We start from the raw sequence: 19,059 nt of genomic DNA, 5'->3' as shown, positions 1-19,059 counted from the left end.
TAACATTTCTTGAATGCTTTCTATTTGCCAGGATCTTTAAAAGCATTATCTCATTAAGTTCTCACACTAATCCATTTTCTGGATAAGGAAATTGAGATATGGAAAGATTAACATTACCTTTCATGAGAACACAGAGCTAATAAGTGAGGGATGAATGGAGCCCAAATTTCCATAGAGCCTAAACTCTGAAGCACTAGGCTTTTCTGGGGTGATTGCAAAAAAGGATGCACCAGCAAGGCCAAAAGGTGATGACTTTCCAGATAATTGTGTGGTAATTCAAGAGATCTCTTGCCAGGGGCATCTGCAACACTCATGTTACCCAGATATAGACCTAAAGCAATTCTAAATCAGCTACAACTGAAAAGAAAAATCAATTGAAATGCCCGTGTTTGGTAGAATAACTAGCAACATACCCAGCATCAGAGACAGGCCAGATTAAAAGGAGACAATGTTGTTTTTTTTTTTAATTGACTTTGTAATAATATTACATCAAAAATATATATGCGAGGTCCCATTCAACCCCACTCCCCCACCCCCCCTCTCTCCCCCAAAACACTCATTCCCATCATCATGACACATCCATTGGATTTGGTAAGTACATCTTTGGGCACCTCTGCACCTCATAGTCAATGGTCCACATCATGGCCCATACTCTCCTCCATTCCATCCAGTGGGCCCTGTGAGGATTTACAATGTCCGGTGATTGCCTCTGAAGCACCATCCAGGGCAGCTCCATGTTCCAAAGACACCTCCACCTCTCATCTCTTCCTGCCTTTCCCCATACCCATCGTCCACCATGTCCACTTTTCTCAATCCAATACCACCTCTTCTATGTGGACATTGGATTGGTTGTGTCCATTGCACCTCTATGTCAAGAGGAGGCTCAAATTCCACATGGATGCTGGATGCAATCCTCCCATTTTCAGTTGTAATCACTCTAGGCTCCATGGTGTGGTGATTGTCCTTCTTCAACTCCATCTTAGCTGAGTGTGGTAAGTCCAATAAATCAGATTGTAGGTGCTGGAGTCTGTTGAGGCTCAGGACCTGGCTATCACATTGTCAGTCCAGAGAGTCAAATCCCCTAAATATATCTTAAATCCCAACGTTAACTGCACCTCCAGCACATTAGCATGAAAGTCTTATGAAGGGAGATCCCATCTGAGTCCAGATTCATCACACATAAACACCATTTCCAATGAGGGGTCATCTGCCCTGGTAGTTAACCCCATCGGCCATGGCCATAACTCTCATGGGTCTCTTTAGCCTTCAAAGGAACCAATATCTGGGGGTTGTATCTGCTTTATCTGAGGAGACAATGTTTAAAGGGCTTCCCAGCCACACCGACAGCTCCCACAAAGCCAGTGGGGACATGCTGTAAGGTGTCTCCATTCATCACCCTTCTCCAGAGACCACGGTGTGGACCTCCTCATATCATCATATCCTGGGGACTGACGGCTCCCAGGTCACCACTTCAATATTGGCTGTGACTGGGAGTTATTGGGAGTGAGTAACACTTTTTATCAGCTTGGATGGGAGGAAAGCAGACGAGACAGATACGGGTTCAAAATAACATCTTTCCAACAACTTCTTATATTTGTGTGCTCTCCACCAGGAACTCCCAACTGCCTGCTCATTCTGACCAATGGAGAGTAACTGTCCCAATGAACAAGACCCGTTTTTAGGATTAGGAGTCCAGAGTTTTAGTTAGGGACAGAAGCTGATATAGCATGCCTATAAACAGACTAAGAGTATTACATGCCAAGGTCTGAACAGGAACCACTGTGTCCCCATCTATACAGCAAGTAAGTTGGCATGGGGTGAAGTAAGGCCACAAGGATTTTACATCTTATATAAAGTTATAAAAAGAAAGAAAAAGAAAGAAACAAAGGGAGAGGGGAGGGGAGGGATAAAGAAAGGAAGAGAGAGATCAGTTCTGCGTTTAGTACATGTCAATAAAAATACCGAAAATTATTTAAATTTTTTAATGCAACTTTTTTTCCTAAGGTCAGTTAAATAGCTCCAGATATATAGAATCCATGTCTGATTCATCTTTCTGTTCGTCATTTATCAAGCTCAATACATGGCACTCAGTAAGTCCTGAATACATCTTTGATAAATGGGAAACCTGTTGGTGTTTCTACATGAAACCTTATCTTCAGCCAGAAATCAAGTTGTGGTAATCAAACCTCATATCGAGGCAGGATAGACTAGGGACCTAAGGAAGAAGGGAACAGAGTACCTAATAGACCTAGTAGGAGAAACTGAGGCACTGGCCCACTGGCTAGCATTAACCCACTGAGTTGCGCAGGCAAGTTAAGAAGGGGCAGCTTGCAGCACACAGTCAGCAGCTTGCAGCACACACACCCAAAGGCTGTGTTATCAGAGGCAGCCAGCTAAGAAGGAAGGGGCAGGAGGGGCACCACCACCACCCACCCACCCAGTTTTCAGGTTACCCCACACCACATGAATAGTACCATCACACCTTGTGGACAGTGACCAGAGGCAAATCCCTGCCAGTCGACATGCCCTGCAGAGGTCATGGACAGCAGCCAGAAGCAAATCATCACCTGACAGCAACCCCCACACTGCTAGGCGCCCCACACCCCTGGGTCCCTGCACCCTAAGCCCTTGCTTATCAGCACAGACCCTGGAGTCCTGTACCCCCATTAGACAGGGAACTCCAGGGCAGAGCTCCACATTTCTCTCCCTTGAGAATGCCCGCCCCCATGTCTGAGGGGGTGTATATTTCTGTTCTCTTGCTTTACACCCCAGTGAATTCTCTGCTGCTTAATTAAGTAGTGACCCGTCCTTGAATTCTTTCTCATGTCGAAGCCAAGAACCTAGACACCAACCACAGGCTCTGATAACAATATCTGAGGGACACACAATCTAACCCATCACAGTCTTTCTCCATGGCCCCATGGGCTGAGTGGACCAGGAATCATGCCGCCATTTTTAAAGCCTTAGTAAAAATCCATTGTAAATGGTAGCTCCTAAATGTTTCAGCTGTAACTGGTTCCTCCGAGATTGTATAGCAACAACCAAAAACTCTGTATTCTTTTGGAATCACTCAGAATTACTCTGGACTCACTCTGAAACACTCCTGGGAATGCGACTTCTAATGGACTTAGCCTTCCTGTAAGTAAACCCTTTTAAAGAGTCATAATATTCAGAGCCAAAAGGGCTTTTAGAGATTATCTAGTTCAACCCTCTTAGTTTACAGATGAGGAAGCATTGGCCCAGGAAGACAGGGGCCTCGTCTGCTGTCACATGACCAGTTGGCAACAGAAACGGGATGAGATGCCCAGCTGGGTCCCCACTTTTCACCACTCTAATTCCTACTCCTCCTCAGCTCTTAACTTAAAACCTTCACTGACCTCCCAAATTACATCTTCCTGCTCCTCTCTTCATAGTACCCTTGATCTCTCCCTTATAATTGTACATTTGTTTGTTAGGACTATGTGTTAAATGTTTGCCTCTCCACCAAGACAATATAATATCGGTAGCTTGCCAGCTATGGAATAGTAAATAAACATTTGTGGGATAAGTAAATGAGTGGATGAGTGAATACGTGGGTGAGTGAATGAATGAATGAATGGATGAATGAATGAACCCTCATCAATGCTCTTTCTAATATAACATGCAGCCTTCATTTTATTCATTCATCTAATATACCTTGTTATTGTTTCCATCTATCCCAGAAAAGTTGATAAGAAAACCTTAAAGACCAAAAGAAATGAAGTCTTTTTTTAAAAATAAATAAGAGCTTCAAGACATATTAAAAACAAAACTTTCAGAAATCATTTTTGTGGTCCCCTAATTCTTTCAGAACTAGAACCACATTTTCTTGATCTCTTTGCCCATTGACTAATGCATAGTAGAAAGCAAAAAATAATTTATTGAATAAAGGAATGAAGAAAGGAATAAAATGTACATCTTGTGCTTATGTCCAATAAGCTGCAATATCACCGGAAAATTTTCTTTTCTCCAGGAGCCCTTTGCATCCTCCGCTCAGAGCCACATTCTGATAACTAAGCAGGAGGTTGATTGCACAGCATTTGAAGCCAAAGTGAGACCTTGGTCTCAGTTTCAAGAGGTTAAGGAGCCTTGTATCCTCAAAGGTGAGAATAAGTTGGGGGTCACAGAGAGGACGAGCCGTACACCAACCCCCGCCTGCCGCAGCCACAGGGACTCCGGAGCCAGGCTGCGGCTCTCTGTGTGTAAACCCTGCAGCAATGCTGGCCTGACAACAGCTGAGCAGAAGCCACCCACTGCTCCAAAAGGGCCACCACACAGCCAGGCTGGCCTGACCTAAAAGCCCTCCAAATAGAAAGTGCCTGCCTCTCTGGTTTCAGAGAGACAACTGGAGCCACCCCCACGGCAGCCTTAGGTTAAGTCCACGAAAGCAAGGGTTAACATCCAGTGCCATGCTGTGAAAGCACTGCCATATTATGTTAAACCCCCTTTTTATAAAAGGAAAAATACAAAAAAGGGATTTTTGTGCAGAAAATCCCTGCCCTTTCCGATCGATGCTTCCTACCAGTAGGGCATCTGGTAATTTCTGATTCAGTCTCCTGCGGCCTTTACTTCAATGACAGAGTACAACAGGCCAGGGCAGACAGCAGCCAGCATCTTCTTGGCAAACCGTCAGCCCCGCCAAGAGGTGTGACTGTTTGGGGGTGATACGCAAAGCAGAGAGGGATGTCACTGTGGGTCACCCTGGGACTGCTTTAAGCCATGCCCAGGTCCTCAATCATAGACTTCCAGTTCAAAGGGCTGCTAGGCTGCTGGTCACAGATCTCATTTCAAGGTGGTAGTCACCTCTGGCCTTTCAGCAGACAGCAAGCCCACTGTCCATCTATCTTAGAGCGGCTTGACACTCGATCCTCTACCCATTTTACAGCCAGTGAACATTCCCTATTGATTTATTGATCCGTGCCTGCCTGTGGTGGAGCACGGAACAGACTGTATGCACTCAGAGCCTCCCACACAGATTTTTTTTTCCTCCTTTCTTTTCTCCTTTTTATGCAAGGCGTGTTAACAGTCCAGGGTGCAGCAAGAACCAGGGCACATAGGAGACCAATTTACTGGTCGTGAATGTGCCCAGCTCCAGGTGGTCAGTCGGGTCTGCTTGTCTTTTCTTTTTCTATCTTTTTCATTTTGTCCCAAACTCTCGGAAATACCTGTCTCTCATTCAGTTTTGTTTCATCTAGTCAATCCCTTCTATTCCTTACATTCAATACAGAACAAGAAAGGAGAAGAGAGTTAGAAGAACTAGCATATTCTTTTTCTCTATTGTCATTTTGCCGTCACATCCAATTACAAGCAAGCACCTTATTTCCAAAAACAAAAGAGTTCCTCCTCACTGTTGGCTTTTGAGTAAGCAATGTTCAATTGCTTTGAATCATTTATAATTCAATTCTGAGTCATTCCGATTGCACTAGTTTCTCTTCTGGATGCTCATTCTTACTGGAATTTCATGAATGAGCATTTGGAAGCCATGAAATCTGTGTAGTCCTTAAGCTTCTTTAATCTGCAGAGCAAGGTTAAGAAAAATTCACATGAAGCAAATACTTTCCTTCAAGAGAGACAGAAAGTGCAACATCCTTATAAACACCATACAGCTACCAGTATGAGGTGCAACAAAGAAAAATTGGACCAACAGTAGATGTGTCTTATAAGCAGACCACATGGTTATGCTTAGCAATAATTATTCCCAAACATCTCAGACAGGATCTACAAATGACACCTCTGGATCCCACAGCTCTTCACTGCCTTTGGAGTTTTTGGTGAAAGGGCTCATTTATCTCTTATTATTAATTAGATGGAAGGATGACTCTGGTGTATTATGAGCAAAATATTGTGTTGATCTGGATACTGGATACCCAGGTCACATCATTCACAAATAGATTTTCTAAAAATAATAAGTATTTAGTTTAAAGTAAACAAATCTTTTTTTTTTTTTGCTTATTTTAAGCAAGTAAAATAAATAAAATAAGAACACAATAGCAAAATTTCTGAAATACATGTATACACTGGGGAAAGGCTGCCTAGAATGTCTGTTATCCAGCCTCAGTATTCTAGAAATTTCTGAAAGTATAAGGAGTAATTTCAGCCCCCAGTGACTATATAGCTCTTTTTTAATCCAATCCCCTGCCCACTACAAAAAAACAAAACAAAACAAAATAAACCTTCTTATTGCCCTTGGAACTATCAATCGCATTTCTCAAAATGACCCATCTTGATCAAAATAAGCTAGTTTCCTATGATTCCATTCACTGATTTAATCTTATAAGTATGTTACAGATTTTTAATGTTTTTTAAAGTTTCTTGTATTTAATCCTTTTTTTTTTTTTTCATTCATTCATTTATTTATTTATTCCCTGCCCTCCCTCTCCCCCCATTGTTTGTGCTTGCTGTCTGTTCATTGTGCACTCTCTGTGTCTGCTCATCTTCTTTTTAGGAGACTCCAGGAGCCAAACCTAGGACCTCCCATGTGGGAGGGGAGTGCCCAAGTGCTTGAGTCACACCTGCTCCCTGCTTGTTGTGTCTCTCATTGTGTTTCTTCATTTTGTCTCCTCATTGTGACATCTTGTGTCAGCTCACTGCGCCAGCCTGTTGTGTCAGCTTGCTGTCTTGTTCACCTTCTTTAGGAGGCCCGGGGAACTGAGCCCAGGACCTCCCATGTGGTAGGCAGGTGCCCAACGGCTTGAGCCACATCCACTTCCCAATACTATATATTTTTAAAACTAGGACTCTTGGTGCTCATTTTTTAGATTTCAAAAAGGCACCTAGCAACTGATCGAATTCCCTAACTGCAGGCTTGGTGAACCAACTTTTAAACTGAAAGCTGGCTTAGGAATATCGTCTCTGCTTTGTTCGTCACAAGTTTTGTGCTGCATATTGATGAACAAACTCTCTTTGCTCCCCCCCTCCTCGTTCCCCCCAGTGGCTGTTCCTGCGGCGGCGCCGGCCTGTCAGCCCAAGGCGGCCACTAACGGGCACTATCTGGGCCCACGCCTCTCCATCTCCTCCCGAGCTACGGTGGTGGCCAGAATGGAAGGCGCCTCCCAGGGGGGCCTGCAGACCGTCATGAAGTGGAAAACGGTGGTCGCCGTCTTCGTGGTCGTGGTGGTCTACCTCGTCACGGGGGGGCTCGTCTTCCGGGCCTTGGAGCAGCCTTTCGAGAGCAGCCAGAAGAACACCAGTATTTAATCCTTTTTTTAATCAACCCCAACATACAATGGTAAACAAAGAGAGAAAAAGTCATTAAAAGCAAAATAGAAGAAATGTATATTGAAATAGGTTACTATTTCTCACCTATCAATTAGCAAAAAAATAATAATTCATAAAACTGGTTGGTGAAATAAACATCCTGTAGGCAGTGTAAATTGGTAGACCATTTTGAAAAATAATTGGACAGTGTATACCAATAGTCTTTAAAATGCATACTCCTTTTGCTCTAATCTAAAGAAATAATTCTAAATAATGAAAAACATATTTATACTTAAAAAGGTTCACAGCAGTGGTGCATGAAAATGGGGAAAAAGGAAAAATTTCAAAACTATGGGAATGATTTAGTAAATTATGGTATAGCCACTAAATATAATAAGCCTTATAAAGTGTGGAAGACTTGAAGAATACGTAATGAAGAAGAATTCCTCTGTTATAATATTAAGTAGAAGAAACTATCAAATATTATCAACAATGTAATTATAACTCTGTGGAAAGAAATGGGAACAGAAAAAATATATTGGAAAGAAATACTCTCAATGACAGTTGTGATACCAAGTTTGGATAGTGAAATTAAAAATCTCATTTTTTTCTCTTACCTAATATTCTTTCAACTTGCTTGTATAACTTTTCTAATAAAAATAAATACAAAAACTTAGAAAAAGTAGAACAATAACTGCTCTTTGTTTTAGCTTCCTTGGCTGTTCAAGCAAATATTTGATTTTTCCTAACTGAGAAGTCACCTAAGGAGCAGAGATAGGGAAATGGGATATTTGCTTTGGTAAATGGTTTTGAGAGTAATTGGGATTCTCCCATAAGTATTAGAAAGCTTTTAGGCAGTGGATATCCAGTGAACAAACAATAGGACAGAAATTATTAGATATTTTGAGAGCATATGGTCTAATAGAAAGGGATTTGGTCAAAAGTTCTGGATTCCAGACCCAGCATTGCTATTAACTAGTCTGAGGAAAAGGCCACTGAACTTCTCCATACTTTAGTATATATTTTTTTCACTTAAACAAATAAAATCACTTGCTCTAAATCCATAAAACATATAAAGTAATAGGCCATTGGATAAATGGGCAAAACACCTCTTATCACCCCACTCCAACCCTCACTTTTCCCCCCAGAATAATTATTATTTGATCTGTTCTCACACTTCATCATATTGGACTGGCCACTTAATAAAGCAGCCCTTCAGTTTTGTCATCTAGATCAGTGCCAGCCAAGATGTCAATCACCCCTATTGCAGGATGATTCTCCTGATCTCCAGAGCACACACCCAGGCTGATGGTGAGCCCACCTCCTTCCTAGGGAAGCACTGACCAATGGCACAGGCCCTCAGGGGGGTGTGGTGGGAAGACAGGCTGAGTCGGTCCATTGACCTGTTATGTATCTGGAAGCTGGGCTGCAAGAGCAAACAAAACTGAACTGTAAGCCCAGATGCCCCAGCAAGAGAACAAAGGTTGAGCCTAGGCATACCTTTAACAACATTAAGTTAACAGTTGACCAGAATTTTTCTACCTGGCAATCTCTTATGATGGAAATTTACCATCATCTGACCTGAGCAGCCTGTGAACAAATTACCCACAAAAATGGCCAGAAGTCTAAGTGGTCATCCTTCTTGCCAAAACAAATGCCATTACCTCTTCCTTAGCTGTCCTAAGAATCCAGATGGCCAAGTCTCTCATAAGAGTTACGGAGGTAGGTCTTGAACTTACTGTATTATTCAACCAACATTGCTCAAACTCCACAATGTGCTAAGCAAGGGGGATGTAAAGAAGGATAGGCACAATCGTGGTCTCTAAGGAGTTTGCAGACCACTGGAATAATAACCAAATGCCACACTTAGCATCCTGTACAGAATCTGGTGCTTTGAAGGCAGTGCTACATTCAAACTTCCAGCAACACTACAAGCTCTTGCCAGGGAAAAATGTCACAATAAACGATCGGGCACAGGCTGCCAGACTGGAGAAGGAATGTGATTATTACCAAAGGAGTACCCTTCCTTCCTAAATGTTTAGGACAGACAAATGTCCTAAGAGGGAGGAGAAAATGGGCAGAGAATGTGGCAGGCTCACAAAGTTGAAAAAGTGTATAAGAATCAGTGTGAATAAATCACAGCATGCTATGCTTTTGTGCAGAGGAAAGAGATACATTCCTATGTCCCCCACCACAATGTGCCCTGAGGGAAGCAGGTAAGAGTGTTAAGGAGAAGCAAAGTCCCTTGGGACCCTTAGCTCCAGAAAGGAGGGTGCCTGTCTTAGCCTAGGAGTACTTCATGCCCAGCTCGTCTGATTGCAGGATTCCAACACCATCAGTCCAGGGAGCCAAGAGATGGTAGAAGAAGCCCTAGAGTGGACTCACCCAGCTGCAAATATGATGATTACTTTTCTTATTAAATGGTCCAGAGTTCATACACCAGGAAACTTTTTCCCAGAAAACAGAGCACCCTCAGCATCTTTCATTCTGCTCAAATCAACTGCTGCCCCTGGAAAAAAAAACTGGAAATGTCAGAGCTGGAAAAGAAATTAAGTATCATTTTGTCCAGTCCCATCATTTCATAAATAGAAAAACTGATTCCACAAAGAGATCACACTTTGCCAAAGGCCACTCAACAAACCTCCTAACACTGTGAAATGATGAGTAGATAGGATACCTATCTACTCACATACAATTGTTCATCCATTCATCCATACCATCCAAGAGCAAGCGAGTGGACACTTAGCAATCACTTGCCTAGACTGTCAATTGGTCATTTTAAGAGCTATTTGTATACTAGGTGTAACTATCATTTGTACTGCACAGGGAATATGGCTGGGCGGGGTACTTCTCACCCATGTCTATATTGTAAATATGAGTTGGAGAATAAGCAAACACAAATGTAGACACTAACATTATCTTAAGATGATTTTACCAATGTTGGTATTTGTATCCCTCATTGATTAGAACTTGCTCTCAGCTTACTCATGGCTTAACATTGCCTGTTTAAAAAGAAAATAAATCAGGTGATGGATGACTGCAGTTAATAGGACAAATACAAGAATGTTTTTCCATGAACTAGAAAAAATGCATGTCACTATTACAAGGAGTTAATAATATGGTGATGTATGGGAAAAATACAACTAATGCAACTTATAGACTATAGTTAACAGTAATATTTTAACATTTTTGCAATGTTACAATATAACATATAAGAAGGCATAGGATTTTTCTTTCTGGAATAATGAAAAGGTTCTAAAACTGACTGTGGTGATAGCACAACTCTGTGCTGATGCTGAAGTGTTGAGTGTATAGTTTAGAGGGACTGTGAAAGGCATGGGACTGTACGCACAGGGAACCCATGGCGGGTTATGGACTGTGGTGACCATTACAAAGATGAGCTTGTTCTTTCATGAAATATAAAAACTGTACAATAACATTACATGGTATTAATAATAAGGGTGGTTTACAGGAAAAAAAACACCTGCTGTAAGCTATGGACTATAGTTACTAGTAATATTTTGATGTTCTTTCATCAATTGTAACAAATGTTCCACAAAAATGCAGTGTTGGTGCTAGGGTAGTATGTGGGAATTCTGTATGTTATGCATGCGTGTTTTGTAAACTCTCAACTTCTCCAATTAATAAAAATAAATATAACTAATTAATTTAAAAATAAAAATGATGGAGAGATAAAAACAGTAGATCAGATTTTTAAACATCCAACATACCTGAGAGGTAATAATTGCAGCTTCCAACCTGTGTCAGCTGGACAACCTGACCATGATACAAAACCATTCATTCTTGCCACATTTCTGTCAAACTTTTCCTGCACGCCTTCCACCCCCACCCTCTGGCCCCCTTGCTAATGCTGTTTGCCAGGGAGTGAAGGTGCCCGTGAGCTCTGAAAATTGGATCATAGGAACAGCTCCATGCTGATCCAAGTCATGCTGATGGTCAGACTGATCAATCAATAACCTCTGTGATACTTTCAAAATTCACTGGAAATGATGCCCTTTTCAAGTGACACCCACACTTTATGGAGAGCTGTTCTAGTGGTGAGAAAAAATGCCACACCAATGTGTTTTTCTTAGATACAATTGGTTCCAGCAAACTTTGTTGGATAGGATCAATGAGTCTGTATCACCAATCTTCCCCCACCCATCCCAAAGCCTTTGAACAAGGAAGGAGAGACTATCTTTAGTCAGCTTAGCAAGCTGACATTTTTCAGCACCCCTAAGTCTCACGTATAGCATAGAAAATGGCTAGGCTTCTTTCAATGCAGTGAGCTCTTCAAATTCTAGGTTTGCTGTCGACTTCCTGCACATAAAGCATATACAGAAAGCAAATGGAAAGTTTCTTCCACAATCACAGGTTTAAAATTGCCAGGATACTGCTCTAAATACCTTTCCCATATGATGCCGAGAGACATAAAGGCAATATTTTGCTTTCTTTGCAGTGGTGGCGGTGGGCAGGGTGGGGAGGACAAGTACGCAGAGAGCTACCTAGACCCGCCTAAAGGTTTAGCATTCCTGTTTCATAAAACGAGGTCAGAAGCTACAGTTGAATTGCTCAGTCCTAACAAGATTACAGGCAGTGTTCCCGGCCCATCTTAACACTGAGCACCCACCCAGACCCCAAGAGTAGAGGTTTCAAAGGGCCTTGAGGGACTGAGGAACAAGAGAAGGTACTCCGGGGGGAAAAATGAGAGAGAGGAGCAGACAAATTTAGGATTCCAGCAACCACTGTTTAAAGACCCCAGTCTACTAACAGTTAAGATTAGTATTTCTCAGCTCAAACTGAATCAGAATGCCCTGGAGGTTTATTTCGAACACACTTTGTGGACACCCACCCCCAGAATTTCTGATTTAGTGGTTCTAGGGTGGGGCCCAGGAATTTGCATTTCTAACAATGTCCCAGGTGATGCTGATGATGTTGCTCTGGAAATGCATTTTGGGAAGCACTTATTTAGAGCACCTTTACACCATCTATAGCGGAGCAGGTATAGCTCAGTGGTTGAGCACACTTCACACGTACGAGGTCCTGGGTTCTATCCAATGTGACTCCCTAAAAAATTAAAAATTGAAAATTGGAAACCACCTATAAATTAAATAAACCCAACAGTGTAAATAGCTCTAGAATTATTTTTATTCCATTGTGTTCAGTGGGGTATATATGACAAAGCATCTCTTTAATGAAACCAATCTCTCCAAATGTTGTGAGGGGTTGGGGTTTTTGTTGTTCTTGTTTTTGTTTGTTTTGTGTTTGTTTTTTTCTGCCTGACACTAGGAAAGAACAAAGGTGGACTCTGAATTTTCTTTTCTGACAATGACAATTCTGTAAACAAAACAGGCAAGTGGCAGGTCCTTGGCAATTCAAGCTCTGCTTAAAGTTCAGGGAGCAATCAGTGGGACCTTGAGCATCCAGGTCAACAGAGTTAACCAGACTCTGGTTAATCAGGGGGCTTTGAGCTGTCACAATGAATAGGCAATCAATGGCCCATCCCGTTCAGTTGTTGAAATTCTCAAAATCTAATGCCTGGCCATTTCAGAATCTGGTTATCAGACATGAAATCAGACAGTGGCTTCCTTTCCATGGCCAAGTTATCAAACATGAAACATTTTGATTGGTTCCTCAGCAATTTTCTCCCTCAGCCAATCAGATAAATTATCAAGAACTGTCAAAAAAAAAATCCCTGGAATAAAACAATTAAATATTCTCTAGGGAAACGGACTTTGGCCCAGTGGTTAGGGCGTCCGTCTACCATATGGGAGGTCCGCGGTTCAAACCTCGGGCCTCCTTGACCCGTGTGGAGCTGGCCATGCGCAGTGCTGATGCGCGCAAGGAGTGCCGTGCCACGCAAGGGTGTCCCCCGCGTGGGGAAGCCCCACGCGCAAGGAGTGCGCCCGTGAGGAAAGCCGCCCAGCGTGAAAAGAAAGAGCAGCCTGCCCAGGAATGGCGCCGCCCACACTTCCCGTGCCGCTGATGACAACAGAAGCGGACAAAGAAACAAGACGCAGCAAATAGACACCAAGAACAGACAACCAAGGGAGGGGGGGAAATTAAATAAATAAATAAATCTTTAAAAAAAAAAAATTAAATATTCTCTACCTTTCTAACAGGTGATCAAAAATATTCTCAGAGGAGCTACTATTTTATTTTTAAGGCTCTCAAGTAGAAGCAAATCTCTGAAAATAAGAATATTAAAATTAAATATAGAATAATCCCTTTTCGTTCATGAGAACCCCTTTACACAAAATCCCAATATCTGTGTATTTACTTATGTGCAGCTTTTGAGCAGGAGAAGAATTTCCTTTTCAGTTACACTGTGTAAGATTTATGAGTCTCTCCACTGGGGATAATTTTTTTTAAAAAAAGCGAAAGTGGTATAGGGAATAGGAAAAGGAGGGGGATAAGGACAGCACAACGCAAGCTAGAGTTTTTGCAATCTCTCTCTCTCTCTCTCTCTCTCTCTCTCTCTCTCTCTCTCTCTCTCTCCCTCCCTCCCTCCCTCTCAGGAGACTTAGAGAACAGAAAGCTTGGTGTAAGAACTGCATTCCTGGAAAGCAGATATGGCTCAAGTTCCACCTACCATATGGGAGGACCCAGGTTCGATCCCTGGGGCCTCCTGGTGAAAAAGAAGAAGAGAAAAGTGTGCCCACACAGCAAGCCAGTGCCTGCGTGAGTGCCCACATGGTGAGTGCAAGTGCCCACATGGTGAGCCAGTGCCCACGTGAGTGCCCATGTGGTGAGTCAGTGCTCACACAAGTGAGTCAGGCAGCAAGATGATGATGCATCAAAAGAGAGACAAGGGGAGAGTCAAGGTGAAGCACAACAAAAACCAGGAACTGAGGTGGCACAATTGACAGGGAACCTCTCTCTACATCAGGGGTCTCCAGGATTGAATCCCAGTGAATCCTAGAGGGGAGAAAATGAGAAGAGAAGACAACATAGACAGCAAAAACAGCAGGGCAGGAGGGGGATAAGGAAGAAAATAAATAAATAAATAAACCTTTTTAAAAAATTGCATTCCTGTGCCTGTTAGAAGAAAGGAAGCAGAGATACCCATAAGGGGCAGACCATGCTTTGGCACGAATCTAGTTAAGCAGAGGTAAGTTCTAAATTTCTGTGTATTAAGGATAGTAGGTAAGAAATACCTACTCAGCAAGACCCGCTCATTGGCTATGTCGTTGCACAGTACTGAAGATGACTCCATCAGTGCAAGAGGCCAAAACAGCTGGTGGCCCCTCATCACTGCAGCCTGTAAGCACGGAGGAGGCCTGTCCGTGGTAGGAGGGGCCACCCCAAGCTTTGGAAGTGCGACAATGCCACCGTTGGCTGGGAGTGGTGTGCGCCCTTCCACGGAACCGACTACACCACGCCCTCGTTGTCTGTATCTGGGAAAGATGCTATGTATTCGCCGGGTGGCAAGATACCATCTCCAACGCAGTTATCTATTATCAGGTGGGTGATGATGTCCAGACAGAGGCAGTTCAACTAGAGGTGATCGTGTCAGGGGATCATCTGCTTTCTACGGGCAGAGGAGAATGACCAGGACTCCTTCACCAAATCTTCCCAACTCTCCAGTGCTTTGACACAGAGACAGACAAGTGCCACAGGAAGCCCCCTGTGCTGCCTTTCGCAGGCGCATGCGTGCAGCTGTGCATAAAGATCTGGTGTTCATCGTGGCGGAAGGGGACTTCCTGGTGTGCTACCATCTCCTGTTAGACAGCTTCACCCAGTTTTGCCTTACTGAGGCCTGGGGCTCTGCCCCATCCCTCTGGAAGGCTGCCAGCTATAACGGAAGCAACTATGTCTTCCAAGACCAATATAAAAAGAGGAATGCCAATACCTGTAAGCTTGACTTGCCGTTCCTCGCTGTGGCCAGAGGCATTCGGGTGCTGCTTAGCAATCTGCAGTTTGAATTGGCCTAAGACTAGGGGGGAAGAACTGCTGACTCCTGTGCCTTTTCCTCTTCCAGCCCCCACCCCTCCAAACTTGAAGATCCCTGGGCCCCACTTCTGAGTACTGTGCTCTGTTTGGGCATTTATTAGAAAGGCAGCTTTTCAGCTGTTCCCTGAACCCAGTGTTCTGTTTGGGGCTTCCGAGACTGCTGCTGCTCAGCTGGCTGCTTCAACTGAGAGTAGGCCAGGCTCTTCTCCCCATTGACAACATCTTTCATTAGTGTGGTGCATTTGTTACAACTGCTGAACAAATATTGAAGCATTGCTGCTAACCATGGACTATAGTTTATGGTTTATACTTTGCACTGCACAATTTTATAGGCTTTGACAAAACATGTAATGGCCTGTGTCCGTCATTGCAATGTCATGCAGAACAATTCCAGTGTCCCAAAAATGTCCCATGTTACACCTATTCTTCCCTCTCCTTCCCCTCAGAACCTCTGTTGACCACTGTCCATATCAATTAAATGAAACTTCCCAGAAAGTTTTAGAGTTTAGTTGTTTGTTAGTTTTTATTTCTCTTTTGTTTTCCCATCTTTAATATCCAAATCACTCTGAATTCTGAATCTAAACGGACTCTGAGAAATAAGAGGTAATAACTCTAAACCAATACTGCAAAAAAGGCATTAAATATTTGAATACCAGTAAAGACACAAAGAAAAGTCCTCTCAACATGCAGATCTGGGGGAAAAAAGAGGGGAAGAGGAAGTTATTTTTTTAATTGTTAAAATATTAATAAATTAACAATAAAAAGACAACCCAATTTTTAAAATTGGCAGAAGACTTGATTACACATTATTCCAAAGAAGATATAAAAATGGCTAAAAAGCACATGGAAAGATGCTCAAAATTATTAGTAATAAGAGAAATGCAAACCAAAATCATAATGGCATGCCATTTCACACCCATTAGAATAACTGCTATTTAAAATCAAAATAGGGAAGCAGACTTGGCTCAATGGTTAGAGCGTCCACCTACCACATGGGAGGTCCACAGTTCAAACCCTTGACCCATGTGGAACTGGTCCACAAGCAGTGCTGATGTGCACAAGAAGTGCCATGTCACGCAGGGGTGTCCCCCACGTAGGGGAGCCCCTCGTGCAAGGAGTGCACCCCATAAGGAGAGCCACCCATAGTGAAAGAAAGTTCAGCCTGCCCAGGAGTGGCGCTGCACACACACAGAGCTGACACAGCGAGATGATGCAACAAAAAGAGACACGGATTCCCGGTGCTGCTGACAAGAATAGAAGCAGACACAGAAGAACACACAGTGAATGGACACAGAACAGACAACTGGGGGGGGAGTGTGTGGTGGGGAGAGAAATAAATAAATCTTAAAAAAATGAAATGAAATGAAATGAAAATAAAATAAGTGCTAGAGGATTAGGAGAAATAGGAGCAGTCATTCATTGTTGGTGGCAAGGTAAAATGATTCAATCTCTGTGGGAAACAATTTGACAGTTCCTCAGAAAGCTAAGTATAAAACTACCATATGAACCTGCAATCCCACTACTAGATACATATGCAAAAGAAGTAAAAGGAGGGGTTTGAACACTATTTGCACACCAATGTTCATAGAGGCATTACCCACAGTTGCCATAAGATGGAAGCAACCCAAGTGCCATCAACAGATGAATGGATAAACAAAATGTGGCATGTACATACAATGGAATATTCTTCAACTGTAAAAAGGAATGAGGTTCTGAAACATGTGACAACATGGAAAAGCACTGAAGGCATCATGTTGAGTGAAATAGGCCAGATTTAAAAGGCCAAATATGGTGTGGCCTCATTGACTTGAAATAATTAGAATAAGCAAACTCATAGAGTCAGAATCTAGTAGATTACAAGGGATTGGGGTAGGGATAGGGAATAGATGTTAAGACTTAAAATGTACAGTGTTCCTATATGGATCGACAGAAATGTTTGGTAATGGATGGTGGTGATGGTAGCACAACACTATGAACGTAATTAACAGCAGTGAAATATGTATCTGAACATGTTAAAAGAAGGAAATTTAGCTTGTATATATGGTAACAGAATAAAAATTTTTTTAAATCCATGAAACTGCACTATACAAGCAGTGAACCTAAGTTGAACCATGGATTATAGTAAATCGTACAATTATAAAAATGTGCTATTACCAATTGTAACAAATATTCCACACCAATGCAAAGTATTAATAATCGGGTGACATATAAGAATCCTATATTGTATGATGATTGTTTTGTAAACTCACAACTCCTCTAATAAAGAAAAAATCACACACAAAAAAAAACAATAGTACAGAGAATACTAAAATATCTTTCAGTAAGCAAAGAATGGGGAAATGGAAATTAACAGCGATATAACTTTTATAATCAACTAATAATGGATAATATGTCATTGATGTGCTCTTCATTTAGTATGTCAATCATATATTTTATATTGATTTCAGAAAATAGTTAAAATTTTTTTGTGGGTCCATCCAATTTCGTAATTCCCCACCTCTTTTTCCTGTAAGACTCTCCTATCCTGAACCATAAATTCTCCTACTTGGGGGCTGTCAATGACCTAATTACTGTGGATTTGGAAGAAACTCCAATGTTGCATATGCAAGCCAATAAACTCAAATTGATTCCCAGAGCTGTGCACAGCATTGCACGAGGAATGGGGAAGTAATGTAAAGATAGTAAGACATGTTCCTTGACCTTAACAGCTTCACAATCTAGTAGCGATGACAGATTTATAAGCATCAAAATATAATACAGGTGGGAAGTAAAGAAAGTGTCCAAAATGCTTCAGGACCATTGTTTGTGTGAAACTGGAGAATAGGAAGGTTCTAGAAGTTTTCACAAGGAAAGACACATTTAAGTTGAACCTTGGAAAACATGTAGGAGTTTGCCATGCTAGGAAGGGAGGAATGAGAGAGAGAGAGGAATATTTTCAGCAAAGTTTATGACCTGGTCAAGAAGCCTCCCTACATCAGCTAGAGTCATGGTTCTGAGTCACCATAAATGTTATAGGAATAAGGGACTTATTTTAGGAATTAAACCTTACACAAATGTGGGGGGAGCTGGAAAAGTGAAGATCTGGCATGGGGAGTCAAGGGATCTAAGGAAAAGTCACCTGTCCACCTGGAGCTCTGGCAAGGTAGAAGTCAGAACTTACAGGGAAATCCAAAAATCCGATCCATTCAGCCACCAAAGTGAAACCCCAAACGAGGGCCTTGTGAAGAGGGCTACAGAAAGCAACTTCCTTTAAAGAGCTACTACCTCTGAGCATCCACAGGCAAGAGTCTAGTAGTGGTAGTGGGCTACCACTGGTCAGCAGGGCCATCAATTGGGAAGATGGGCTAGATGCAGAATGGAAGAGAGCAAGAACCATTCAGAACCTGTAAAGTTCTTATCTGTCCATGACATGCTTTCAAGAATAATTGCCACTACTTCTCTCCTAACTTCCAAATATCATTCAAATTCTTCTTTTGAACTTTAAGCAGTATCATACAAAGAAATAATTTCTCAGCTTAGCCAAGTTGGCGTAGCTCAGTGCCAAAGTGCAACTGTAAGAGGAGAAACTGGAAGTGGTACTTTGAGACCAAGTAATTTGTTTTCTAAAGAAACTGGAACATCATTAAAGGTTTTAACAGCCAATTGAATAATCCAATTTCTCTTATGAAAAAATAACTTGAGTAGTTATATGTCACGTATCATAGATGAGGAAGAGAAAGGAGGTTCTTTAACATCTCCAGGGTTTACTTAAGTTAATTCTTCCCTTCTAACCTGCTCTTCTTCTTGCCCATCCAGTGAAAAACTCCTCCTCACAGATTCCAGTAAAGCATCATCTTCTCTTTGAAGCCTTCCCTGACTTCCTCCCCTAGGTTCCCATAACATCTCGTACAG

The 19,059-nt window shown here is 42.2% G+C and overlaps 1 pseudogene; it reads left to right on the top strand.

Annotated features, from left to right (window-relative positions):
• The window catches only part of LOC131276665 (kelch repeat and BTB domain-containing protein 4-like), a 169,506-nt pseudogene extending 154,357 nt beyond the window's left edge, over positions 1-15,149 (top strand).
• The last annotated feature ends 3,910 nt before the right edge of the window (positions 15,150-19,059 follow it).

The sequence above is a fragment of the Dasypus novemcinctus genome, chromosome 3, assembly GCF_030445035.2.
Source record: "Dasypus novemcinctus isolate mDasNov1 chromosome 3, mDasNov1.1.hap2, whole genome shotgun sequence".
Classification (NCBI taxonomy): Eukaryota; Metazoa; Chordata; class Mammalia; order Cingulata; family Dasypodidae; genus Dasypus; species Dasypus novemcinctus.
The sequence above is the reverse complement of the archived record's forward strand: the minus strand, read 5'-3'. Positions and strand labels throughout refer to the sequence as shown.